Source organism: Pongo pygmaeus, chromosome 6, assembly GCF_028885625.2.
Source record: "Pongo pygmaeus isolate AG05252 chromosome 6, NHGRI_mPonPyg2-v2.0_pri, whole genome shotgun sequence".
Taxonomy (NCBI): domain Eukaryota; kingdom Metazoa; phylum Chordata; class Mammalia; order Primates; family Hominidae; genus Pongo; species Pongo pygmaeus.
The window spans coordinates 78,781,943-78,809,594 of NC_072379.2; the positions used below are offsets into that span (position 1 = coordinate 78,781,943).

General features: G+C 38.9%; 1 protein-coding gene across 18 annotated transcripts in view; it reads left to right on the forward strand.

Moving 5' to 3' along the window:
* ICA1 (islet cell autoantigen 1) overlaps window positions 1–27,652 on the forward strand; it is a 153,860-nt gene that overhangs the window by 57,152 nt on the left and 69,056 nt on the right. For 2 of the 18 annotated variants that reach the window (XR_008503554.2, XR_010126941.1), the window contains exon 7: window positions 21,048–21,165. The exons of the other annotated variants lie outside the window; for them this stretch is intronic. The gene's annotated coding sequence lies outside the window, so the exon portion shown is untranslated. The remainder of the gene's footprint in view (window positions 1–21,047; window positions 21,166–27,652) is intronic. 18 annotated transcript variants of the gene reach the window in all.

The following is a 27,652-nucleotide window of genomic DNA, read 5'->3' on the forward strand; positions in this document are numbered from 1 at the left end:
CCTTTTTTTTTTTTTTTTTCATGTCTTCCATTTTAAAATAAAAAGCAACAGCTAAAAGTCATGATGTGAAACCAGACAATGGTTAGATTTCGTAAGTTAGACTCCCTCTTCCTTATCCTTAGTGTATTTTAGGTTTTAGGCAAAACCTATTAGATTCATTGTGGACTTAATTGTCCCTCCTTTCTCCCTGGCTTGTCCCCATTTTCCCCACTGTTCTGCAATTTCAGCTAATAAATGGTGCGAGTAAAGTTGACGTTAAGGAGATGACAATAGGAAAGAGTATTTTGAAAATAAAATGAAGATTTTATGAACTTTCTTACCATTTAATCCAGAAAATAAGAAAAACGTAGTTTAAAAGAACGTTAAACATGAGTTGTGCAAAAGTCAAAAGACTGCTCATTTTTTGTTTAAAAATATCTTTTTCTTAGTACAAAAGCACAGCAGATATTTAAACTCCACAATGAACAATATGATAGGTTTATTTATGTAAGAAAATTAACATATTTGAATTTTTTCCCAGCCTAGAGTTTTCCCTAACATTCTGCCTTGTAGATAGATGTAGCAGCTCTTTAAATATGTACATAATGCAGAATATTTTTGATTAAATATTGGTAAAATGCTCTACAGTTTACAAAGCTGTTTCATACTCATTACCTCATTAAAACTGCACAACAGTTTAGCGAGGGTATGAATTCTTTTTCCCTTTTCACAGATAAGACCACGGGGCAGCCATGACTGACTTGCCTATAGCCATACGTATGAACTAGAATTTGAACGAAAGCCTCTCACTCTACAGTCAGTGCTCTTCTCAGCTTTCCAGCCCCACATTACTACAATTCGATAAACAGATCCTTGTGTAATATTAGGTTACTATTGGAAAAAAAGGTTTCTGGGGTAGAGGAGACCTGGCTTCATGTTCAAGTAGCAGTCACATCTTCCAGTACATGCCACATCCTCTGAACTCATTTTTCTGACCCGAGTGATTCATGTTCCAAGCACCCTTAAGGAGTATTTGGACTTTTTCCTTCTCACCAATCCCTCTGTCTCTTGAACATCCAGTCACATTTCTGGGTTTGGCATTTCACATTTCTGTTCTACCTTATTCTTGGAGTGGTTTTTTGAGGTGAAATGGCAGGTCTAGAGCCTGAGTTCCTTGGGGTCTGGCGCCTGAATCCTGTAACAGTAGGCTCAACTCAGGGACCCAAAGCTGAGGCTCACAGATGGAAAGTAGACATCACAAAGGCCAGCATCCAGCAAAGGATCGTCTGCAAATTGCCCCAGTGGTTTAAAGCCCGTCACTGTTGAAAGGTTTGCAGTCATAAGAGGAAAGTATCAGAAGCCCTACAGCAAATAGGCACAGAAAATTAACAGGCCCCCTGCAGACATTTCCAGTGAAGAACATCTCAACTCACTCTGAATTAGGGCCTCTCTGGCCTGAGTTGAGTGTAAGAATCCTCTGAGAAGCAAGTTGGATGTGGAGAATCCTGGCTTCTACCTAAGGATTTTGATTCTGGAGGCCTGGGGTGGGGCGCAGAGATCTGACTTTTAACAGGCTCCCAGATAATTTCTTTGCTGGGATCCATAGATCACACCTTGAGAAATACTTTATCAGAGCACCATTGTGAAATAGCTGATGTTCATGATGATGACTTATCCTTCAAAAAAGGCAATTTTGCTCTATTTTAGAAGATAGACATTTAATAAGAGGTATCTGACTTACGTGAAGATTTCTTATTTCTTAACTTTTTTTTAATAGAATATGCTTTACCTACATGGAAAAGTCACTTAAACCACTTGATTTCCCAGGAACTCTACTATATTAAGGCTTAATGTGCTTTTTAGTACTTACATACATGTTTACCTAAGGCTTAGAGCCTAGAAATTTGTATATCACAGACACTCAAAGATTACTTATTTTGTTTATCTAGAATCAGTACTAACCTTTCTAACGAAATCACTTCTCCTGTTTCAGCTAAAGCCCCCTTGGTGTTCTCTAGGTTGATACAGAAAACTGAAAGAGCTAGAATGGAGCCCGAGGTTAGTTAATATCTATAATTGAATACTCAGCAGCAAACAATTCTGACAGTTAATATACCCATGTTAATCACAAGGAATTTTGCCGGGGCACTCTGGCACTGTCCTGTCCTGATATGTATGTTAAAATTGCCCACAGGTTCACAAAGGAATCCTCCCCTCTGCATTTTCCCCCATTCCTGTGGTGTGTCTATTGCCTATAGCTGGTTCTTCCTCTTAGGAGTAATCAGCCTAAGACAGAGCAGGCTCACCACCAGGTCCTACAGATGCCTCCATCATTTTACTCTGCAGTTTGTTACAGCTAACATTATTCTTAAGAAATATCATCCTGGCTTGGAGGTAATTTCTATGGTGAGTACCAAGATGTTTACTAAGCTGAGAAAAAGTCAAGGGTGATATAAAAACAGTAATTCTCATTCATCCCCAGAATGGCATTTCAGTGCTTGTGGGAATGCACTAGAGGTTGTGAAATCATAAATGAAGAATGTCAGAAATACAGTACTTTGACATTTTTTGACAAAGATGTAGTTAGCCATTCTTGAACAGAATAAACGAAACTTTGACATTGAATGTAAAGTAGAAGTGATAACAAAATTAGCACATTTAAAAAGTTTATCATGTATCAGCTACAGTTCTAAGCATTTTACATGAATGGGCTCATTGAAACTCCCCAAGAGGAAGACACTATGATCTCCTTTTCACAGATGAGGATTTTGACGCTTAGAGAGGTTACATAACTGTCTCAATGTGACACAGTCAGAACATGTCAGGGCCAGGTGGAAGGGATTATAATTTGACTCAGACCACATTGACACATGCATCCCCTTATTTTCTGGAACTAAAGCAGTTTCTTCATGAGCAGTATGATGGGGTCTTCTACACTTGTCAGTTGAATAAGGTTAAAAAGCCTCTGTTGTTTCAGTTTAAATGTTGAGTCAATTCAAAATTTGGCTTCCTCTGTACTGTTTCAAATCATCTCTTTTTGGATGCTCTTTCAGAAGCGTTCTCTGCCACAGGAGGGAGGGCATTGGGCTGACTGTGTCCTGGGGGTAGGCAGGGGACATGGTGTCCTTGAGGCCACTCCCTGTCCCCTGGTTTCTTGCTTATCTTGCTGCAGCATCTGGGCTTGCATGGTGAGTTCCTGAAGCCTGTGGCCAGGGGAATGCCTGGTCTCCTTCCTCAGCCCTAGGAATGTTCTAGGATCCTCAGCCTCCTTCCTTTGATGAATCTCCCTAATGGCAACTCTGATTACCTTGGACTTCCATTTGGCCTCTAACCCAGTGCCATTCCCTGGCAAATGTACTGGCCAGCACCCTCAGCCACCTCCCTCTTCTTTCCATAAAACATAGAAGATCTTCTGAATTTCTTCTTCTCCATACCACAAAAGCTCATGGAGAAACCTGGGAGCTAAACGCTGCCCTTTTTCATCAACTGCACTGCTTTATTTTAATGCAGCTGACCCTACGCAGGCCTGAGAGGCAACCCCCTTGCAAACTCCCAAACAGGCGGTGGGGCAGCTCATCTTCTGCCTTTGGTTTTTCCCTCAGGGCTTTTCCTCCCTGCGACAAAGTTGGGCTCCATGTGTCTTTAAAAGGCCCAGTTCCCTGATTGAAGGCCCCAGCAGAGAAAGGGGTGAGCAGGATTTGTCCCTTCCTTTCTCTTGTCATTAACCCCATCACTACCACCACCATAATACGAAGTGTAGGATCAAGTCCACCTGCTAAAGTGGGAGATAAACACTTCCTAATCCTTTAAAAAGCCCGAGTTTCAAGTTTATTGTCTTGCTGCAGACTTGAGAACTTGGGCTGTCAGAAGCTGGAGAGTACAACTTTCTTTTTGTATTTCTCCTGCAACAATCCAGAGGCACAGCCAGAGAGAGGTATGTCTCAGGCTGGCAATGGAGAAGGTCAGGCACATAGACATGCAGATAGAAAACCACGTTGATATATTACAAAAATATTGCCCCAATTTTCCATGACTAAAACACAAGTATTCTCACTCTAGAAAGTATGTTTTTATCTGCCATACTCATTGACCACTAAAGTAAATGAAATTTGTGGGGTTTTTTGGCATCAAGAGAATAGAGCAGTGGTAAAAGTAGATCAGACATGAAACACTTCAGTCCAGAACATGTCTATAGTTACAAAAGAAGCCAAAGCAAGACATGGCTTTTCTGAGAAATAGACAGTGAGAAATTAGAAAAGAATGATAAATTATGAAACTATCCTGTTTGGCTGGACATTTAGTAGATGGATCCAGGATTACCAGCTCAAAACTCAACTAATATTCGTAACTGTGGCTTAAATATTCATGAAACTCTTTCATTATATTCAGTAATCTAAAATGATTTTCAGTAGTCAACTACAGTCTAGTAAATCCAGTTTCCTATATTCAAGTGTTCTTTTTGCTCCTTTTCCATGAGACCTCATCGGTCTGATCTCTTTGATTCCCAGCAAGGCCCCTTCCATACTTGTCAACCTTCACATGGCATGTGCATGCTCTTATGTCTGTGCCCTTCATGATTGCGTCCCCCAAACAGGAAGTCAGTCTGTTCCTTTATTTCTTCCATGTCAACTTATGGCCACTCCTTTAATCTGGCATAAAACCCCAAACTTCCACAAGTTCACTTTTTGATTAATATAGTACTTTGTAATTGTTCTAATATATTGTTTTGTAATTGTTCTTTTTTTGGTTTGTTTTTTTTTTTTTTTTTTGCTCAACTTAAAGAAGTCCTAATTACTTCTGTCATCCCAGAAACACATGGCACTATGCTTTAACTCAATACATATTCAGTTGATGTATTTTTAAATTTTTTAAATTTTATTTTTTGTGGGTACATAGTAGGTATGTGTATTTATGAGGTACCTGAGATGTTTTGATACAGGTATCCAGTGCATGATAATCACATCATGTAAAATGGGGTATCCATTTCTTCAAGCATTTATCTTTTGTGTTTTAAACAATTCAGTTATACTCTTTTAGTTACTTTAAAATGTACAATTAAATTATTATTCACTGTAGTTCCCCTGTTGTGCTATCAAATACTAGGTCTTACTCATTTTTTCTATTTTTTGTACCCATTAGCCATCCCGACTTCCCTTCCCACTTCCCATTACCCTTCCCAGCCTCTGGTAACCATCCTACTCTCTGTCTCCATGAGTTCAATTGTTTTGATTTTTAGATTCCACAAATAAGTGAGAACATGCAATGTTTGTCTTTCTGTGCCTGGCTTATGTTAAATGACCTCCAGTTCCATCCATGTTGTTGCAAATGACAGGAACTCGTTCTTTTGTTTTTTGTTTTGTTTTGAGACAGAGTCTCGCTCTGTCATCAGTGTGGAGCACAGTGACATGATCTTGGCTCACTGCAACCTCTGCCTCCTGGGTTCAGGCAATTCTCCTGCCTCAGCCTCCTGAGTAGCTGGGATTACAGGCACCTGTCACCACACCCGGCTAATTTTTTTATTTTTTAGTAGAGACAGCGTTTCACCATGTTGGCCAAGCTGGTCTCAAACTCCTGACCTCAAGTGATCCGCCCGCCTCGGCCTCCCAAAGTGCTGGGGTTACAGGCGTGAGCCACCATGCCTGGCCAGGAACTCATTCTTTTTATTGCTGAATAGTACTCCATTGTGTATAAGTGCCACATTTTCTTTATCCATTCATCTATTGATGGGCACTTAGGTTGCTTCCAAATCATAGCTGTAGTGAACAGCCAAGAGCCTGTATTTGCTGCAACAAATACAGGAGTGCAGATATGTCTTTGATATACTGATTTCCTTTCTTTTGGGTATATGCCCTGCAATGGGATTGCTGGATCATATGGTAGCTCTACTTTTAGTTTTCTGAGGAACCTCCAGACAGTTCTCCACAATGGTTGTACTGATTTATCAGGGCTCCCCTTTTCTCCACATCCTTGCCAGAATTTGTTATTGCCTGTCTTTTGGATAAAGGCCATTTTAACTGGGGTGAGATGATCTTTCATTGTCATTTTGATTTGCATTTCTCTGATGATGAGCAATGTTGAGCACTTTTTCATATGCCTGTTTGCCATTTCTGTGTCTTGAGAAATGTCTATTCAAATCTTTGCCCACTTTTATTTCAGTTTATTAGATTTTTTCCTATTGAGTTCTTATATATTCTAGTTATTAATCCATTGTCAGGTACTTTGCACATTATTTTCTCCCATTCTGTGGGTCATCTCTTCACGTTGTTGTTTCCTTTGCTGTGCAGAACTGCTCCCTTTATTCTCACTGAGGCTGGAAACCTAAACAACATCTTGATGCCTTACTCTCTCACACCTCCTACATCTGACAAGTCATCAGATTAGCGTATTTTGACCTTCCAAATATTTTCCAGATCTATGTCTTCTTAAGTCTGTCATCTCGGCTCTTGTTCAGGCCTTGTGACGCTCGCCTGGACCACCAGTCTCTGGCTTGACTTCCTGCTTCAAGTCTGCCTTCCACATATCCCAGTGTGACTGAAATGAAACCCAAATCCAACCACATCAACGTCTCTGCAAAGTAGCTGCCAAGGCCACAGGATTGAGTTCAAGCTCCTCAACATCCCACAAAGCCCTCTGTGGTTTCACTCTGGTCCAAATCTAGGGTTTTAATTCACACTATTTTCAGCCTCATATTTTCTGTTGCAATAACATCAAGCTACTTGATTTTCTCCAAACAACGCTTTGCTCATATTGTCTCCTCTGCCAGGAGACAGGTTGAGGTTGATACCACCTCAGCAGGTGTGTGGATGATTTCCCTTCAACCTGGAGGAAGAGAAGTCCACAAAAGAAGGAGCATGAAGTAGCACAGTGTGCAGAGCAGGATGGGTGGATGTTTGTGACAATGGGTAACATAATTTATGCAAACCACATTTTCTGCCATAGGCCATTAGCTTGTATTCTGCTTCCATATTTTGGCTTGTGGTATACCACAATCTGTATTGTTTGTTACATACACAACTTTTAGAAATTTTAATTTTCAAAAGAAAGTTGATAGAAATATATCATTCCAAAATATATGGGATACTCTTCTGATAAAATGATTATCTATAACACATATTTTTGGTTGATTCCCTAACATCCATTCTCTCCCAAACAGTCTAAAACAATAATTCTCAGAGTGTGGTCCCCCGACCAGCTGCATTACCCTCATTCAAGAACTTGTTAAATATGCAAATTCTTGAGCCCCATCTCAGATCTACTGACTCAGAAATTCTGGAGGTGGGGTTTAGCAACCTGTGCTTTAATAAGATCCTCCAGGGATCTGATGCATGTACAAGTTTGAGAACCACTAGTCTAAGACAGTCTTGATAATTCTACTCTTTACCACAGACTTAAGATTATATAGGGGTAATGCAGTTCTGGCCAGTAAGAGGTGAGAAGTTGGTTTGTGGGCAGTAGGGAACCTCTGGGAAAAGTGTCCTTGTCCTAAGAAGGATACTCAGTGAAAGATCATGCCTGTGTTTATGTGACATCTTGAAATTGCTTTGCCCTCTTGGGACCATAAAAGATGCCAGGTGAGGGCAAAGGGAGCAGCTGAGAGGGGCCAAGAAGAGAGATCAAAGAACCTGGGCCCCTTAGGACCTCACAGAGCCATTGATTAGCTGACTTTGGAAGCTGTGCTACCTCTGGAGTATGAACTAATGTTTCCTGATTATTGAATTCCATTTGAATCAGCTCTCTAATGATCGTCAACAAAATAAAAATTGATGCATATATATACTCTTTTTATATACATGCATTTATTCATGCCTAAAAACTCTTCCTTTGTTTTTAAAGGTGACACTGGATGGTGATTTATTATTACTTACCATGTTAGTGAGGTTCTTTGAAACCAAGTGAAACCCAGATGTCCCATTCCCTTCTAGAATATAGCAGCCATACTTCACTTTAATGGTCAAATACTGATGCTTCAAGCCTTTTTGCTATTTTTCCTGGAGGTGCAAGACTTTTCAGGAGTCCCTGCCCAGGCATTCTCAGGAATCTCACAGGAATGCTGTGCTCCGCAGTTCTACTGTGGCTGTCACTTGTGGCACTTTTCTGCAGGTCATCCCTTGTCATCCTGTAATGGGAGAGAATTATAACACAGACATGTGACTCCTCAAAGAATTTATTGGTCAAGTACTCCCAGAGTCCACTTGAGGATGCTTCTCTCCTCCATACTCAGCCTGGTCCCATGTCACAAGAAACAGCTTCCTTCTGCCATGTGGGAGTGCTATTGGCTGTGGCTTGCCTCTTCCTGAGGTCCTCAGAGAGGATTAATGTCTTACTAGTCTAAAGGGAAGCAATTTGAGAGATATAACCTACCCACTAGGATGATTAACATTCACTTCATAATGCAGAGCCCTTTAGCTCCTCCTTGTCTCTGACTTCTGCCTCCTTTACAGAATATGTTATCGGCCTTCCCTTTGTGTAATTAAAAACCTATTAAAGTTTTTCTCCCAAGAGTAAAGGAGCAATTTCTCTTCATAAGTGATTTCAGACTTCACTTTGAAGGTAGTTACCCTGCTTTTTGCCATCAGGGTTTTCAAAAGCATGGAGTTGAGTTTTTGCCGATATCGCATGATACACAAGGATCGAGTGCTCTTTGAGAATTGGTGGTTAGTGTGGGGATAGGGAGTATAGGAGAAACTTAGAAATCAAGCAGCAATTGGAGCCACCATGCCTGGCTTTTCAGGAAGAACAACAACCCAACTATACCTCAAGGACTTAGAACTAGAGGGTCCCTCAGGGCTTTAAAACTGACCTACCTCATCTCTCCTCAGCAGGCAAAACTCATGGGTTTCTAGTTGAGTGTGCAGCCACCCTCTGAGTCTCTATCTTATTTAGTTCCCCACTATGAATTTTCTGTTTCTTTCCATAGTCCCAGTTCAAATTTCTAAGACAGAGGATTTGATTGGTCTAGCTTGTCATTGGTTTTTGTGTTTGAGCAAAGCTCTTTATACCAGATGACCTCACAGGTCATTGACCCAGATGGAATGACTCCCTTGGGTCGGGTGACAACCTTTAGTCTAATCAGCTGTGTTGATGGAATGGCGGTAGGGTTGCGGGACAGGGTCACAGGGTCGCTACAAAGCCACTCCTCTTCAGAGACTAGGTTAGGGCTGCTCCTTCAGCAGAGGCTGCGCTGGGCAGGGGGAAGAGGCAGGCAGCCTCCCTTAGAGGGAGCCTGTGGGCCTAGCCAGGGCAGTTATTGCAGTGTGACCAAGAGGTATAATGCAGTCCTTTCCAATGAAACGTAAGGGGAAGCTGACTTTTAATTAAATGATTGACATCCACAGTTTGACTTCAACAAGTTGTCCTTTCCGGGACTCAGTTTTTTCATCTGTAAAATCAGACAGTTCATCTTAGTGATTTCTAGGGACCTTTCGTTCAGGGAAGACCTGGGATTGTATCGTATTTGGAGCCCTCTTTAAGAAAAAAAAAATACAAAATTTGGTGCAAAGTCTAGAAAGGGGCCCTGAGACTCAAGCGGCCTTAGTTTCATATAATTCCACTTCTGCTTCCATCCTTAAACCCTGCAGCTTCTTTCTGGTCATTGCTTTGGATTCTGCCTACGTCTTGTGATTATAGCCTGAGGCTTTTTGATGAGCTACGTGCATGCTGGTCTGTAGTTTCACTTCCAAAGAACAGGGTTTCCCTAGCTGTTTGTCCCTTAAATAGACTCTAGACAATTTGTTGGTTTGAGAGAGCCAAAAATTTGGTCCACAAACATGTTACAAATTTGAAATATAGTATTATTATTATATTGAAATTACCATGATTTGTACAGAAATCCTTTTGCCTTCTAACTCCACACTCTTCAAAGTGCACCCAGTCCTCAAAAGATGTTACTGGTCAGTGGTCAGTAGTCTTTATGTCTTGGCAAACATTCACCTATCAGAGGGCAGTTTCTCATGGCTAATGTATCTTCAGACTGTTGATGTGTTGCTGCTTATATTTCTTGAATTTTCATTTTCATTGTTACCATTGTTTGTATTATATCTGCCTGTTCACACACATGGATCAATAGTTTCAAAGAAATTCATGGTAGTGTAAAATTTGAGATGAAAATATTGATGTATTAGAATAACTAACTTTATAAATGTAAACAGTAAACAGTGCTCCATTCAGAATAAGTTCTAAAAAGAAATATGGTGCTGTTGAAAAGCTAGATTCAACTGATTCATTAATGTATTGTCTAAGAGGAGACTCTCTCCAGTAAGGGTGAGAACTTCTGATGTTTTCTTTCATGACGTTTCCACAAAATGTTCAACAACATATTTAGTAAACTAAGTATAAATATGTTACCAAACCAAGGCTTGCTGTCATTTCTGATGACTTACAACTGTAAAGCAGAATCATAAAATGTAGAAACCAAATGGATGTGGAACTTTCTTACAACTCAAATGTTCATCTCATTGAAAATTTCAAACAATAGCATTCTGACCACTGATATGAAAGTACAACCATTATTGTTACTATGTATTGTCTTTTCCTATACTATTTTTTAATCTTCTTGCTCTGCTTTTTGAGAAGTCTGTTAAGGTTTATCATCTCCATCTATTTTTTAGAGATTTTTGCTTATTTTTTAATGTTCCTTTTTTATAACATCCTGTTCTTGCTTTATGAGTAAGGTATTCCCTCATCTCTCTGAGGATGTGAATTGTTTTCCTTCTACCTGAAATACCTCTACTGGCCTCCCAGTTGCATCTTTCAGCTCTCTCTGTTGTCTGTAGACTAATTAGAAAGTTTGGCCTCAAAGGGCTAAAAGTCTTTGATTATGGGCTCATATTAAAGAAGGAGACCCTGAAAAGCTGCTTAGAGGCTCTGTGTATATGGGTGGAATTTGTCAACTGTGGTTCATTAAAGAGTGATCCGGTTGTCAGTATCTTTAGTGTATTCTAAAGGGTATTTATATATTAGGCATATATTTTCTTGCACTTGGCAGATTCTGTAGGGGAGACTGTTTCACTTTTTGCTTGAAGAGAATATATATTGTTGCCAAAATTGTGGGAGCCACGGTAGGGGAAGGAGCCAGAATATCAACATTTAGTATGTAAACTCCCTCTCATCTCCCTGGGTTCATAACAGTGTCCATGCCTTCAGCTGTCCCTGGGTTTTCCAGAGCATATCCCTGTGTTTTATATTCTCCAGAAAAGCAGCCTTTCCTGCTTGGGGTGAAGGGAGGGATCCGGGCATTTAACAAATTAAACAGACATTCAGCCAAGCTTACTCTTATTAACCCCACTATCACTTCCACTTCCAAAGGTATCCAAACCACCAGTTCGTAAAACTTTGAGAGTTCTGAATTAACCAGGTAATTTCTAGATTTTTTTCCATTGCCAGGTTTGGATTTAGCTTTCTTGGGTCTGTTCATTTAGTTATAACTCATCTATCTACTTTCCAGCTTCCAACGTTTAGTAGTGATATCTCTTTTCCCATCTTCTTTGTTCTCGTTTGTGCCCCCTTAGAGTTTTTGGTGGGCTTTCAGGGTTGAATAGAGCTAAATGGATGGCTTCCACCCTTCATCTTTAATAGAAAGCCTCTATTATTATTATTATTATTATTATTATTATTATTTCTTCTTTTTTTTTTTTTTCTGAGACGAAGTCTCACTCAGTTGCCTAAGCTGGAGTGCAGTGGTGTGATCACAGCTCACTGCAACCTCCACCTCCTGGGTTCAAGCAAGTCTCCTGCCCCAGTCTCCCGAGTAGCTGGGACTACAGGCACGCACCGCCATGCCTGGCTAATTTTTGTATTTTTAGTAGAGATGGGGTTTCACTATGTTGGCCAGGCTTGTCTTGAAGTCCTGACCTTGTGATCCGCCTGCCTCGGCCTCCCAAAGTGCTGGGATTACAGGCGTGAGCCACCACACCCAGCCTCTTCTTTTTTTTTAATGTGGTTGGCAAATGGTAGACATTTTTTAAGGGTCTGAAGCATAATTTTTATTATCTTTTCTCATCTTTACCATCTGTCTTTTTTTTTTTCAGCATCTATATTAAGGATACACATCTGTCTTTTTTACCCCTTCCCAAAGGTACATACATTTTTAAAATGCTCATGTGTAGAAAAATGTTATATATTAATGTATCTATTAGTCTGCTAATAAAGATATACCCGAGGCTGGGTAATTTGTAAAGGGAAGAAGTTTAATTGACTCACAGTTCCACATGGCTGGGGAGGCCTCACAATCGTGGCGGAAGGTGAATGAGGAGCAAAGTCACGTGTCACATGGCGGGAGGAAAGAAAGCTTATCCAGGGGATCTCCCATTTATAAAACCATCAGATCTCGTGAGACATATTCACTACCACAAGAACAATATGGGGGAACTGCCATGATTCATTTCTCTCCACCTGGCCCCTGTGATAATTGAATTGCTACAATTCAAGGTAAGATTTGTGTGGGAATGCAGCCAAACCACATCAATATATTATATATTATATGTAAAGTTAATAGACTATTTTAAGAGCAATTTTTAGCTTCACAGCAAAATTGAGAGAAAGATACAGAGTTTCTGTATACTCACTCCCCACTTCCCTACCACCCGACAACACACATACCCAGTGCATACACACAGCCTCCCTCACCATCAGCATCCCCCATCAGTGCAGTACATTTTTTACAATTAATGAGCCAAGGTTGACACATTATTATCAACCAAAGTCTAGAGTTTACATTAGGGTTCACTCTTTGTGTTGTAGATTCTGTTTTGACAAATGTATAGTGACATGTACCCACCATTCTAGTAGCATATGGGTAGTTTCATTGCCCCAGCAATCATCTGTGCTTCACCTATTCATCCTTCTATCTCCCTGAGCCCCTGGCAACCACTGTTCTTTTTACTGCCTTCATAGTTTTGCCTTTTTCAGAATGTCGTATAATTGGAATCATATAGCACGTAGCCTTTTCAGATTGGTGTCTTTCACTTAGTAATATGTACTTAAATTTCTCCATATCTTTTCATGGCTTGATAGCTCGTTTCCTTTTAGTACTAAATAATATTTCATTGTCTGGATGTATCACAGTTTTTTCATCCATTCATCTACTGAAGGGCATCTTGGTTGCTTCCAATTTTTGGCAACTATGAATAAAGATGCTGTAAACATTCATGTATAGGTTTTTATGTGGAATTTTTTGTTGTTATTGTTTTTGGTTTTGTTGTTGTTATTGTTGTTGTGAGACGGAGCCTCACTCTGTTGCCCAGGCTGGAGTGCAGTGGCACGATCTCAGCTCACCACAACCTCCGCCTCCTGGGTTCAAGCGATTCTCCTGCCTCAGCGTCCCAAGTAGCTGGGACTACAGGCACATACCACCATGCCTGGCTAATTTGTGTATTTTTAGTAGAGATGGGGTTTCACTACGTTGGCTAGGCTGGTCTCGAACTCCTGACCTCGTGATCCTCCCGCCTTGGCCTCCCAAAGTGCTGGGATTACAAGCATGAGCCATTGTGCCCAGCCGGATGTTTTTAACTCCAGGTGGACACCAAGGAGCACTGTTGCTAGATCATATGGTAAGAACTTTAGTTTTATAAGAAACTGTCAAACTGTCTTTCAAAGTGGCGATACCATTTTGTTTTTGTTTTTGTTTTGAGATAGAGTTTCACTCTTGTTGCCCAGACTGGAATGCAATGGTATGATCTTGGCTCGCTACAACCTCTGCCTCCCGGGTTCAAGGATTCTCCTGCCTCAGCCTCCCAAAGTAGCTAGGATTACCAGCATGCGCCACCACACCCGGCTAACTTTTTCTATTTTTAGTACAGACAGGGTTTCACCATGATGGCCAGGCTGGTTTAGAACTCCTGACCTCAAGAGATCCAGGGATCTGCCCACCTCATCCTCTCAAAGTGCTGGGATTGCAGGCGTGAGCCACTGCACCCAGCCCCATTTTGTATTCTCACATCCTCACCAGCATTTGATAGTATTTTAGATTTTAGCCATTCTAGTATCTATGTATTATCTCGTTGTTTTAATGTGCAGTTCCCTAATGACATATGATATTGGGCATCTTTTCATATGCTTATTAGCCATCTGTATGTCATCTTTGGTGAAGTATCTATTCATATATTTTGCCACTTTTTAAATCAGGTTATTTTCTTATTGTTGAGTTTTAAAGTTTCTTTGTATATTTTGAATAGAATGTCCTTTATCATACATGTCTTTTGTAAATATTTTCTTCCACACATATAATTTTTAATGCTTTATTATTTCAACTCAACATAAAAAAAATTTTTTTGAAGCACCTATTAAGTGCTTAGCATTGCATGGACATTGGAGATTTAACACAGAAAAAGACCCAATACCTACATTTAAAGGGCTTCCATTTATCATAAGCATTTCCCTGTGTGTCAAAAAATTCTTTATTAAAAAAAAGTGATGACAATAGCCCAATATTTTATTATATAAAACGCCCTAACATTAGACTTTTAGATTGCTTACATTTGTGAGCAAATAAATGCTGTCTGAAACTTTTTGTACATAAACCTTTGCCCATATTTTAGAAAATTCCCCTGAATTTGTAGGAATCTGCTTCAAGAAAATAACTTGGTCAAGAAGAAGTAACATTTTTATAGCTTTTGATGGCTCAAGGGACTTTTAAGTCAGACTCTTGCCAGTTTGGTAAAATTAATTAAGCTAAAATGGTAAGAATTTTAAAAGGAGAGATAGCCTTTTCTCACAAATAAGTAAGTTATATTTAATAAACTGTTGACTTCGTAAAAAGAAAATTGAAAGTAAGATGTTAACGTTTTTTATTTTATAAACAAACATGAACTTTTATAAAAAGTAATTTATTTTTGGCTGATTCTGTAAGTCATTTTCACTGATATTAACATTTATTACATTTGGTCTCCCCAACCCCACCGCCCCAGAGATTCTGATTCAGGGATCTAGGGTATAATGTAGTGGGGAGGAGAGTTTACACACATATGTGTATGTGTGTTTGTGTATAACAGACAGGATTCCAGAGCAAGCCAGCTTTGGAGGAACACTGCTTCTGTTCCAGGCATGAAATATCATCAAACCTGTTACCAGTTTAAGGGGCAAAGATTTTAAAAGATCATTTTATCTATGAAGATAACTATATAATTTTAATTGGCCATATACGGACAAAGACTGAAAGTGAACTTGGAAAATGAAAAGAGTGCTGTTAGGATAGAGGCAGTTGAGGTAATTTGTTTGCAGCCACCACAGGCAAACACAGAAACTCCACCTATCACAGGGTCCTTTCCTGTGACCTTCTTAGAATATCTCTGTTCCACATAAAATCATCTCCTCTTTTCTTTATATTGGTTTTGGTCTCTCTCTGTTAGCTTTTCTGCTTAGATGTGTTATTACTCAAAGGTTTGTTATGGAAGCAGGCAAAGTATAATGTAATAAATGAATAAATAAGCAAATGGAACAAAAGACAGTTTTTTTCTTGTCATATCTGGCCAAACTCTAACTTTGGTATGATATCACACAATGGCAGAATCTACAGAGGGAAGAATTTGAAGGATAGAATGCTTTTGCCACCACCATTTTCTTACTGATTTTGACAAGACTGACTTAGAAAATGAATATATTGACCTCTTTGATTTAATGTCATTCCTGGTCCCTTGGAATTTTCAACTCTAGTTAGTAGATCTCTCTTTTTGCAGAAGCATAGGTGAGCAATTCTGAAACTATTCTTCGTGCATTGCAGGATTGAGCAGATAAGTTGTGGACAGTAGGAGCCAGGTTTTGCACTTTAGGAGAACAGAGCTACAGTTGCGGTAAAAGGATGAGATAGAACTCTGCAGTATTGGATTCAAATTGGAGATATGGATGTAAACTCCTGGTTTCTAATACATACACACATACATGCATGCATACATACATGTGTGTATGTGTTTAGATATATGTAAATTAATGTAGATGTGCATGGATTATAATATGTATATGTGTATGTGTATTGTGTCTGAGAGTACTTGTGGATATGCACACATTTGTTTACATATACATATAAACATTTCCCAGCTCAGTCCTCTGAGATGACCTTGAAGCAGTTTCACTCTAGTAGCATTGAGCATATCTAGAAACTAGATCTTTGTTTCTACATACCCTCCACTAAAAGGAACCAGGGCTTTTTGGAGAAATGGTTAAATTCAAATCTGAGGCAGGTAAAGTAGAAAAGAGCCTGGAACATCATGTTATGCCAAAAATGAAGAAAGTACCTACAGAATAAGGGGGACTTGTCAAAATGACATAGGAGCCAGCCCAAAGAGGCTCCCATTGGCCAAATATGGGATCATTTAAGCATTAAAATAAATTACTAATTTAAATAAATAATTTTAGTAAATTTAATACTATTGGATAAAGTAAGAATCCATGAGCTACTCTGATATAAACAAACAAATAAAGGAGAACAAATAAAGTAGAAAGCCAACCAATAAATGTAGAATGTTGAAAATCAAAAATCATATTTTGCAAGCCATCATAAAAATAATTGATTCAGTCAAGAATCATCTATGAATATGAAAACTAATGGATGGAAGTTTAATGAGATATAGGATCTTTACATTGTCTTTACATTGTTTCAAACTATATTGTATTATTTACAATGGGTGAAATAGTAACTCAAATGGAGAAACCTGGCAAACACCATCTTAACCAAAAGACTAAAGTTAACATTGCTAGTGGTGGGACTAACCAACAGCATGTGCCACATGATATCATGCACTGAGGAAAAGCCAGAATGACTTTTGTTATACTGTTAGAGGTGTATAACTTTAATTTAAGTGTGAGGACACATCAGACAACCCAAAATGTGGAACACTCTCTAAAATACCTGCCCTGAAGAAAGACAGACCCAGGAACTTCCCAGATTAAAGGAGACTGAAAAAACATGACAACTGAATGCAGTGTATGATTTTAGATTTTCTTTTGTCATAGAAGATATTATTGGGACAATTGATAAAATCACAATAAGGTCTGTAATATTAAATAACATTATTTCAATATTAATTTCCTGATTTCAATAATTATACTGTGGTTATGTAAGAGAGTTCCTTATTTTTAGGAAATATATATTGAATTATTTAAAAATAAAGGAACTTTCTGTCTGCAATTTACTCTTAAACAGTTTAGAAAAAAATCTATGTGTGTTTGTATTTAGAAAATGAAACAAATGTAATAATGTTTGGGTGAATTAACATTTTGGGAATCTGGGTGAAGGGTATCCAGGCATACAAAGAATTCTTGCAACTTTTCTAGAAGTCTGGAATTATGTTTAGTGTCTTTGTGATTTGAATTTTAATACATTTCTTTATAATGTTCAAATTAAGAAATTAAACATCCAGTATATGAAAGAATAGAAGGAATGGCACTGAAAAAAGTGACATTAGTAGAGGTTTATATTGTATTATAATATTATACAATATTATAATAATATGTAATATTACTATAAGCAATATGTATTATATAACACATATATACAGATGTTTATTGACTTACAAAGGAGTTATGCCCCAGTAAACCCATCAAGTTGAAAATATCCTAATCGGAAATGCATTTAATACACCAAACCTACCAAACAGCATAGCTTACCACAGGCTACCTTAAATGTTTTCAGAATGCCTACATTAGCCTACAGTGGGGCCAAATCATCTAACACAAAACCTATACTATACTACAGTGCTTAATATCTCACAGTAATTTATTGAATACTGTACTGACAATGAAAAACAGAGTGGTTGTTTGCGTACTTGAAGTAGTTTCTGCTGAATACATGTTGCTTTTGCATCTTGGCAAAGTCAAAAACTTTAAGTCAAACAATCATAAATCAAACCATGGCAAATCCTGGACTGTCTGTACAATATTACAATATTGTATTTATGTTGTAGCTATTGTGATATAATTACAATTATGTGCCAGCATTATTCTTTGCAAATTCAGTGAGACCTGGTCAATGTCTTTCAGATAAATTACCTAAGACTAGATGATAGCAGGGACATTATACATCAAAATAGTGATTTCAGTTACTCTCGTATAAAGTGCAGGACAGGAACGACGGACAGCTATCATCTTAAAAGCTTATTGGAGTCAGACGATGGTTCCTCACATCTGCTGACCTATAACTATGGAATAAACAACTCTGATGACCATTTGTTCATCATCATACTGGAGTCATGTTCCTGAGGAATTCCAGGGCAGTAAAAATTTAGAAGCTAAATGTTTAACTTTCCAGAATGTTTAATTTTTCTGCACTAAGTCAAAGGAAGGCTCATGGAAGCAAACTTCCTTGTTCACTAAACACTCAGCCCAGAAAAATTGAGAGATCACACATGTAACTGTGAACTTTGCACTGTTAGATTTGTAAACTTCACAAACCAAAAATAGTTTCTGTTGTTGATCCAAAAACCTCCATTCTAATGACAAACTTATGGTGGCTAAAAACCTTTTAAATGTTAGATTGAGTTCCTGCTTTTTCCCTCTGCATGCGATTGAGCCAGGTTAAGTTGATTTGAACCTGAGAAAAGAAACACATTGCCTCTGTAGGGTTTTCTAAGCCATCTGAAGAAAGGTACTAAACCATTTCTGTGAGGTTTTAGAATCCTCCAGGGGGCACCAGAACATTCCAATGCAGTTGAACACATTTCATTAAGTCCAGAAGGGCTAACTGTATTACCTTATTATAATTGATGCCTCTACTGTAACGTTTTCAGTTCCATTAACATTATCTTTTTGTACATTTACTTTTACAACATTTGTGAGTTTATGGAATGTTTCTGTCTGTCTGAGGAGGCAGAGGAAGGAAAGAGATCATCTCTTGGATGAGTCCTTAGAAACTAGAGCCATGTCTCCTCTGGGTAAATATGAAAGGTTTCAGCCCACTCGGAGAGTAAGGACTTTCCAAATGTTCCTAATCTGACTGGGGAAAAAAAACTGGAAGAAACTGAGAATTCAATTTACTTTCTTAGCCTTAAGGCTGTGTATAAGCTACCCTGTTATTATCATTATTAATCATAAACACAGTGAATGTCAGACAGGCACTTCATGGTAAATTTTTATATGAATTTTGTGCAAAAGTAAAGGGTTGCCAGGCTACTGCATAATATTACTCAGTTCTGGTCCAGGAGTACAAAATTCCACCAGGCCTCCTGAGCCCGTCCCTCCAATTAGTGGCTACTTCATTACGAATAAAGAACCCTCATTACTGTGGGCCTTCAAGTGAAATAGGATCCCCTACCTCTTGAAATCCGCCTTTCTAAGTACAGACAGTTCCCAACTTACAAACAATCCACTTAAGAACCACCAAGGCATTCAGAGGCTGCTGTAGGCTCCTGCAGCTGCTGCCTGGGCCCCCTGCCCAGCCCCCCTGCCCAGCCCCCGCCCCACACTCCTGGTCTGCTCAAGGGAGCGCTGCCCACCCCCCTTGCAGAGCCAGCTGCCCACCTGCCCCTCGGACTGCAGGCTCGGAGCTGGGGGTTCAGTGAGGCCTCAGAGCTACCGCTGGTTTTATAGTTGAGCTCAGCTATGGGGTAAATAGGCTTTTGTGGCCTGGCCTGGGAACCGAACCACCATTTAAAAAAAAGAAGAAGAAAAAACCTGCCTCCATGGGAAAATGTATTCTGCATTCCCAATAGCCAGCCAACAAATGTTAGAATGACTGTGGGGGCTGTCTTCTGTCTTCATGCCTCTAGCAGGGCGAGGAGGCGAAAGAATCCGCCTGTGTGTTCTGGGTTCTGGGTCCAGCTCTAGCACTAAACCCAACGTGGGACCTTAGTAAGCCCTTTAACCTCTGTGTATCACATCATCTGTAAGACAATAGGATTGTACTAAATGAGTTATAAGCCTCCTTCTAGTATAATGACCCCAATTGATCCGAGCTCTACCCTCATTTTATTCATTCAGAGGCATTTTACTCAGGGCACATGCTTTGTGCAGGCTCTGGGCTTGGTGGGAATACAGTCAAATAATACAGATCCCAGCACTCACAGGGTGCAGTGTTTACTTGGGGAGACAGATCTTTAAGCGAATGCTCATAAGTGCTGATTGCGATGGGTACTGGGTTCTGTAAAAGCTCAGGAGGGTCTGAATCAGATGAAGCCTTTGCAGAGGGGTTGGCTCGCGGGCTCACTCCCCTGATTTCTATTTTAATTGACTCCTCTCCCAGGGTTTCAAATCTGGTTCACTGGGAAGCATAGCTTCTGCATCTACCACCGTCCTAACAGTTTGGCTTGGTGCCCTGGCCTCATCAAGGAAAGTCTTGCCCTCCTCTTTGCGTCACTGAAAGATAGAATACAGGGATGCTCCCACCAAACCATAGTCTTGATTCCTATGAGTACTGCCCTGAATGCTTGCTTCTTGTCTGCTCTAGGGAGCCATGGCCAAAAAAGGCTCTCTCTTGCTCTCCTTGGGGCCTTGTCTGCCCTGAAGAGAGGCAGGATTGGCAGCAACTCTGGTACTCCCAAGTTTAAAATATTCCTTACCTCCCAAAATATTTCTGAAGGCCCAGCTACCTCTTGCTGTCCTATATTTATAATGCCCTAATTATAATTCTACCAAAAATCCCTGCTAGGCTTCCACCCTTACTCCACACTCACTTTTAAAATAGTAACAATCGAAGTGATTCAAAGAAGTCACCTGTCATTTGGAAGGTGGCATAACAGAGTGGTTCAGGTTGGAATCTTGACACTGTGCCTTGATATCGGACATTATGAAATTATGTCGGTATGAAGGTTCCTGAGCAAGGAAGTGACCATGGAAGAGCAGTTTTGAGGAAAGTTAATTTTGGTAGCTCTGTGTAGGATGCTACAAGAATGGAGAGGAGGGAAAAGATGAGAGATTTTCAGCGTAGAAATGATGAAACTTAGAAACCAAATAAGTGTGTCATTATGCAATATGAACTTATATAACTTTCCCATACTCTCAAAGTATCTTATTTATTTTGGTTCTATGAAAGCAGTTTGATAATTATAACTGGAAAATCTTTTGTTTTCATATAAATAACAAAACACCCCAAGAAAACATTATCTAACAGTTTTTCCAATCCCCATTCCATTATGTTCCCTTAGGATGCCTTTAGTGTAAGAAACAGCCTGGTGCCTTGGTGAGGAACTCAGTCTCTGCAGTGAGCATCTCCTGGGTTCAACCTGTGGCTTCCCCACTTCATAGCAGTATAATCTCAGGCAGGTTTCTTAACTTCTGAATATTTCAGTGTCTTCATCTGAAAAATGGAGATACAGTCAAGTACCATATAATGACCTTGTATGACGGTGGTCCCATAAGATAACAATGGGGCTGACAATTCCTATTGCCTAGTGACATCTCGATGATACTAAATCTGTGCAAATCTGGGCTGATGTGTGTCTTAGTTTTTAACAAAGAAGTTTAAAAAGTGAAAAAAGTTAAAGATAGAAAAAAGCTTATAGAATAAGGATATAAAGAAAAAAATCTTTTGTACAGTTGTACAATGTGTTTGTGCTTTATGACAAGAATTATTACAGAAGAGTCAAAAAATTTAAAAATGTTTAAAGATGTTTATAAAGTAAAAAAGTTACAGTAAGCTAAGGTTAATTTATTATCGAAGAAAGAAAAACATTTGTTATAAATTTAGTGTAGTCTAAGTGTAGTGCTTATGCAGTCTACAGTAGTGTACAGTAATGTCCTGGGCCTTCACATTCACTCACCACTCACTCACCCAGAACAACTTCCAGGCCTGCAAGCTCCATTTGTGGGAAGTGCCCTACACAGATTTATCATTTTTATATTTTATGCCATATTTTTACTGTGCCTTTTCTATGTTTAGATATGTTCAGATACACAAACATCATTGTGTTACAATTGCCTACAGTGTTCAGTACAATAACATATTATACAGGTTTGCAGCCTAAGAGAAATAGGCCATCTCATGTGTAATATAATGCTTTGTAATACAATATATACTTTGTAAAAAAGTATAGGTATGTAATAGGTGCTATATTATCTAGCTTTATTTAAGTACACTGTATGATGTGTGAACAAGGACGAAATCACCTAACAACATGTTTCTGAGAACATGTCCCCATCATTAAGTGACACATAAGTGTAATCATGTCAAGCTCATAAGATTCTAATGAGGATTAAATCTGTAATATTTGTAAAGTTCTTAGAACTGAGTGTGGTCCATATTAAGCACAACATAAACATTCTTGTTGCCCAATTTTAAGTGCTTGATATATAAAATAAATGCAAAACAAGATAATAGCCTGTGTGCTATACTGAGATATTGAATGGCTTATCTTTTGAGAAATGGAGACAACATTACTGGAATAAGAATACAACTCTAACTAGTTTTCATATTTCCCCATCTCAGCGGCACGTTGAGGCCCTGTCACTTATATGTAATGGAACCCATCAAATTGAATACATTATGCATGAAAGTACACTTGTGATATCTTACCCTGATCTGCCCCTTTTCCTGCCCTCCTTGTTTTTGTTGACCTCAGCTTGAAATCTTAACTTTAGATTCAACTTCACTTTCTTCTTTTCTGACCCATTTATTTGGTTTCAAAATCTCATCATTTCTACCCTGGAAATCTCTGTCATCCATCCCCTGTCTCCATTTGTATAGCAGCCTACACAGAGCTGCCAACCTCATCTTCCTGAAAAACCACTCTACTGTGGCCACTTCCCTGCTCAGGACCTTCAGCAGCTCCCCATTGCTTAACAAGCAAAGCCCTCAGCCTGTCATTCGGAACCACACAAACCCAGCCCACTCTCCTTCCCTAGGTCCAATACTGTATTCCCAACAGCCTATTCTCCACGGTGACCATATGATTGCTGTGCCTGGCATGGTCCACATTTATATTTGTTGTCCGGGCTTCACTATTAATGATGCCCTCTTCACTCACAGAGTGTCCCTGTTTGGACAATAAATTGTATGGCCACCCTGCTGTTATCCCATTAGCCAAACCATGTATCCCAGGATTCCCTGTCTCCTCCCCCTGTTCCTTTCATCTGAATTGCCGTCCGTCGCTTGATCTGTGCCTATCCAAAAGCTTCCCCTTTTTCAAAGGCCCATTCAAATGTTACTTCCTCCACTCTTTCAGAACTCTCCCAGGGTTCTTTATACACCACTCTTTTGCCACCTAACACTTTCTAATGTGTATCATGATTATTTATATGCTGTATAGCTCCTCTTTCAGAATACGACCCTTGAAGAAAGAAACTGTGTCTGATTAACAAAGTGTTTCCTGTAGCATCTAACCCAGGCCCTTACATGCCTGGAAAAATAACAGACATCAGTTCCTGAGTGCTTACTATGCACCAAGCACTGTATGTATAATCAATATACACTTTAGATACCATCTGTATATATTATCTCATTTAATCCTAACAATAGCTTTGAAATACTGTGTCTCTGTTTACTAATTTGGAAATTAAGGCTTGGATCAAATGACCTTGTTCTAGATCACAGAAGCAGTAAGCCTAAATGTAAACATTCAAGCCCAAATTTCTCTGACTTCAAAGAGCATGCTCTTAACCTTTTCGCTCCAGGCAGATGGTTCTTAAACTTAAGTATGCAGCAGAGTCTTCTGGAGGGCTTGGTAAAATGTATTGATGTGCCCCATCCCAGTTTCTGATTCCATAGGCCCAAGTTAGGGCCCAAGAATTACATTTCTATCAAGCTCCCAGGTGATGCTGATGTTGCTAGTCCAGAAAGTACACTGAGCGTAAGTAAGCATAATCATTCGTCGATGAATAAATGGATTGGTGGGTGGGTGGATGGATGGATGGATGGATGTGGATGGCCAGATGCATGGATGGGTGAATGGATGGTTGGATGAATATATTTAAATTTATCACTTGGTTTAAATTTTCATAAGTCTGCTCTAATTTTATACATTAGGTACATTGATGTGTTCACTTATAATTCTTACAAGATCAGGATTAAAATTTACTTTTATTTTTCACAGCCATCTTTACTGTTTCATAATATTGTTTAAGTTTGAATTTGAGCTGACTTTTTCAGTTTTTTTAAACCAAAGACAGAATTTTAAAAATTTATCTCTCATTTCCTTTTTTCTTTTTTTTTTTTTTTTTTCTTTTTTGAGACATAGTCTCACTCTGTTGCCCAGGCTGGAGTGCAGTGGCACAGTCTCAGCTCACTGCAGCCTCCGCCTCCCAGGTTCAAACAATTCTCCCACCTCAGCCTCCCAAGTAGCTAGGACTACAGGCGTACGCCACCAAGCCTAACTAATTTTTGTATTTTAGTAAAGATGGGGTTTCACCATGTTGGCCAGGCTGGTCTCAAACTCCTGACTTGAGTGATCTGCCCGCCCTGGCCTCCCAAAGTGCTGGGATTACAGGTGCAAGCCACGGCACCCCGCCTTTTCTATCTTAAAAATATTTTGTCCAAAATAATGTTAAAGATGGTTTACACATCTCTCCCATCTCCTTCCAATATCTTTTCTGTACTCTTGCATGTATATTTAACATACAATAGGCTTTTAATCCACAATAGTTCATTAGGTTTTATTTCAAGTATGAATTATTCTCTCAAACCTAAATGTATTCTAAAGGGATTATTTTTAAGTGGCCTAGGAAGAGAGAAAGCTATCTTGTGATTTATGTATTGTGATATATTCCCTGAGGAGCATGGTTAGAGCAAATTTCCTCCCCTCTCCAACCCCCGCACTGTTTCACCTCTTAACAAAATGACCCATGATATGAATTCAGCTGTTATTTCAAAGTAAAGAGAGTAGCCCTTTCACTGTTGAGCATGTTGCATATTATTGATAAAAGATACAGCTGGAGCAAAAGGCAGTGTGCATGCCCTTCCTGTAATCCTCTTGGAGCGTGGAAATGGCACCAGACCATTATGTACATCTATAATGTAAGGCTCCATATTACTCTACAGAGACAAAATGAGGGGGCATTTTCCATAGGAAATGCAAAGTGCTTCAAAATGCACCTGAGCACTTTTCTGTTTGACTAGGCACCACATTTGCCAATTTAGAAGGCACAGTGATTATGACCTTGCTTTTGGAAGTTAAAAGCCCATTGATTTCTGTATGCAGAAGATGCTAGCAAATTAACTGGCTCTTTTTATTTTATCAGTGAGATAAGCATCTTAATAGAGACTAATAAGTAACTTACTATGTTAGTGATAATATAGCATGCAATGAACAATAAATTTATGTAAATGCTAGTCTGTATTTTTTATTCTTAGGGTGTTTTTCAAATACTACATTGTTTTCTATATTGTTTGTGCCCAAGTCTCATCTTTCCAACAATTTGGAATTTCCTTAAGAGTAGAGATCATGCCTTATCTGTAGCTTTTAAATGTTTTTATCTCATTTACCCTCACAACCACCATTACAGAGAGGCATAATTGACCTCCATAGTGCTAAACACAGGGCCTTGCATGCAACTCCTAATAATAATAGCATTAAGCATTACGGTTTTAAAGAAAGCTTCTCATATACATTTTCTCTCTTATTTATCTCATGCTTATTTTCCAGATCTAATGGCAGAAATTCAGAAAGGTTCAATAACTTGCTCAGGGTTACAAAGGCAGGAAGCTTCTGATCCAGGCATAGCCCAAGCCTTCTAGCCCCAGATTGGATACCCTTTCCACTCCACCACACTACCAGGGGTTTTAATAATTGTTTGTTGACTGAATGCATATAATTGTCCCCAAAGTATTCCCCTCTGCAAAAACCTTCTATATCTCCCTCTAACATATACATATCAGTATGTGTGTATCTCTTATTGGATTATATTCCAATGAGGCTGCATTGCTTAAGCTTTGCGATAGAACCACATCTGTAGACGGGGGTTAGAATAGCCTTTAACGGGACAAATATCTGGGGAAAAAGTCCTCAGAATGATCTTTAACTGTTAAGATAGAACCTTCACTTTCTTAAGTAAAGACTTTTAGGCATGTAGGTGAGTTTCAGTGTCAGCTAGGTTTAGGTGTCAGATGGTTGCTAAGCTAATCTTCCCCCCCATTCCCATAGGAGACCAAGAGCTGGAAAAGCAAACTAAATCTTGTAAATCGGTCTATTTAGTTGTAACTTTCTTCTCTTATGTCTATTTCTTGTCTGTTATTCTGGAGTCTTTAGGAAAGTTGTGGTTAGAGATTCTAGCCTGATCACCATTGTGTTGTGGAAAACTATGGAAATAGTCATTGCATGTCCCCTGTACATGCTAATGTTGTTACTGGGAAGCTGTGCCCTGCGGACACTAGTGATGGAGGCAGCAACTTCAGGGATATACCATCCAAGGATATCATCTCCCCATGTGGAGATTCTCATTTACACTGCCAACCTTACAGTGACAGTGGGTTTTCTTTAAAAAAGCAAAAACAAATATATTGAACACTAAAGTCAATAGATAGAAAGCTGTAACATACAATACAAAAATAAAGTTTTTAAAAGGCAAAATGTTTTTAAAAATAGAATAAATCCTGAGTGTTAGATCTGCTGGTCATTCTGAAAGGATGACCTTCTTTAATAACCCTTTAATTTTTTTTATTTTATGTTTTATCAACAATAAAAATTTAGAGGAAATATATCACCCATAAGATAACTACTAGGATTCCAGGGATAATGGGTGTCCCTTTAATTCATTCCACTTTGGAACATCCCAATGGTTGGTTTAATGACTTTAATTACTTCTGTTTCCAAGGAAGAAGAGTCCTATTCTTCTCCTTTGCCCAACTTTCGTAGTCATTCCTTCAAGTATTTATTGAGCAATTAAAATGTGTTAGGCACTGTGCAGAGCTCTGAGAATAAAATTGTGAACAAGGCGCTCACTGCTTCTGCCTTCCTAGAATTCAAAGTGTAGAAGGGAAGACAGACATTAATCAAGCAATTGAAACGCAGGGAATCTAGTTCTAGAAAAGAGAACATAAAGGATCTTGTTAGGGAATGTAGCAGGGATGACTAACTTCATCCAGTGGGTCCAGATAGGCTTCTCAGAGATTCTACTATTTAAGTTGAGCCTGAAGAGTGTATAGTTAGTAGCCAAGTGAAAAAAGAGAAAAAAAGGGTAAGAGTGTTTCTGGCAGAGTTGTAGGATATGTGAAAGCCCAGAAGTGGAAGAGGGAAGAAATGGCATAGTCAAGGAAATGAAAGGAATTGACTGGAGCATTGAGTTTTTCTTCCATAAGCTTTGCAATTAACTACCATTAGCTTTAATTAGATCATAAAGGAGCAGGTTCAAAGAACATTGCTCCAGTAATAATGTACGCTCAGATACATTCAGCTCATAGGAAGTAAGAAGACTGGAACATTCACATAATCTCCTGGATAGTTTTAACTATATTTTATGCATTTATTTTGCATTTGGATTATGTTCCTTTTACCTCTTAAGCAAGGTGATGTGAATACTATTCATGCCTCACATTTCTTAATTAAGCACTGGCTTATTTTCTGAGCCACATTTAAAAACTGAAAATGGCAAATACCTAAAAATACATCTTATCACAGACATGTGAGACTTCTATACTAAAACTGCAAAACATTGCTTAGGAAAATTAAGGCAGGTTTAAGAAAAGAGAGGAATGTACCATATTTATGAATTAGAAGACTTCATTTTGTTAAGAGGTCAGTACCCTTCAAATTGACCTACAGATTAAATGCAACACCATTCAAAATCCTGCTAGTAAGTAGTAAAGATGACTATAAACTTA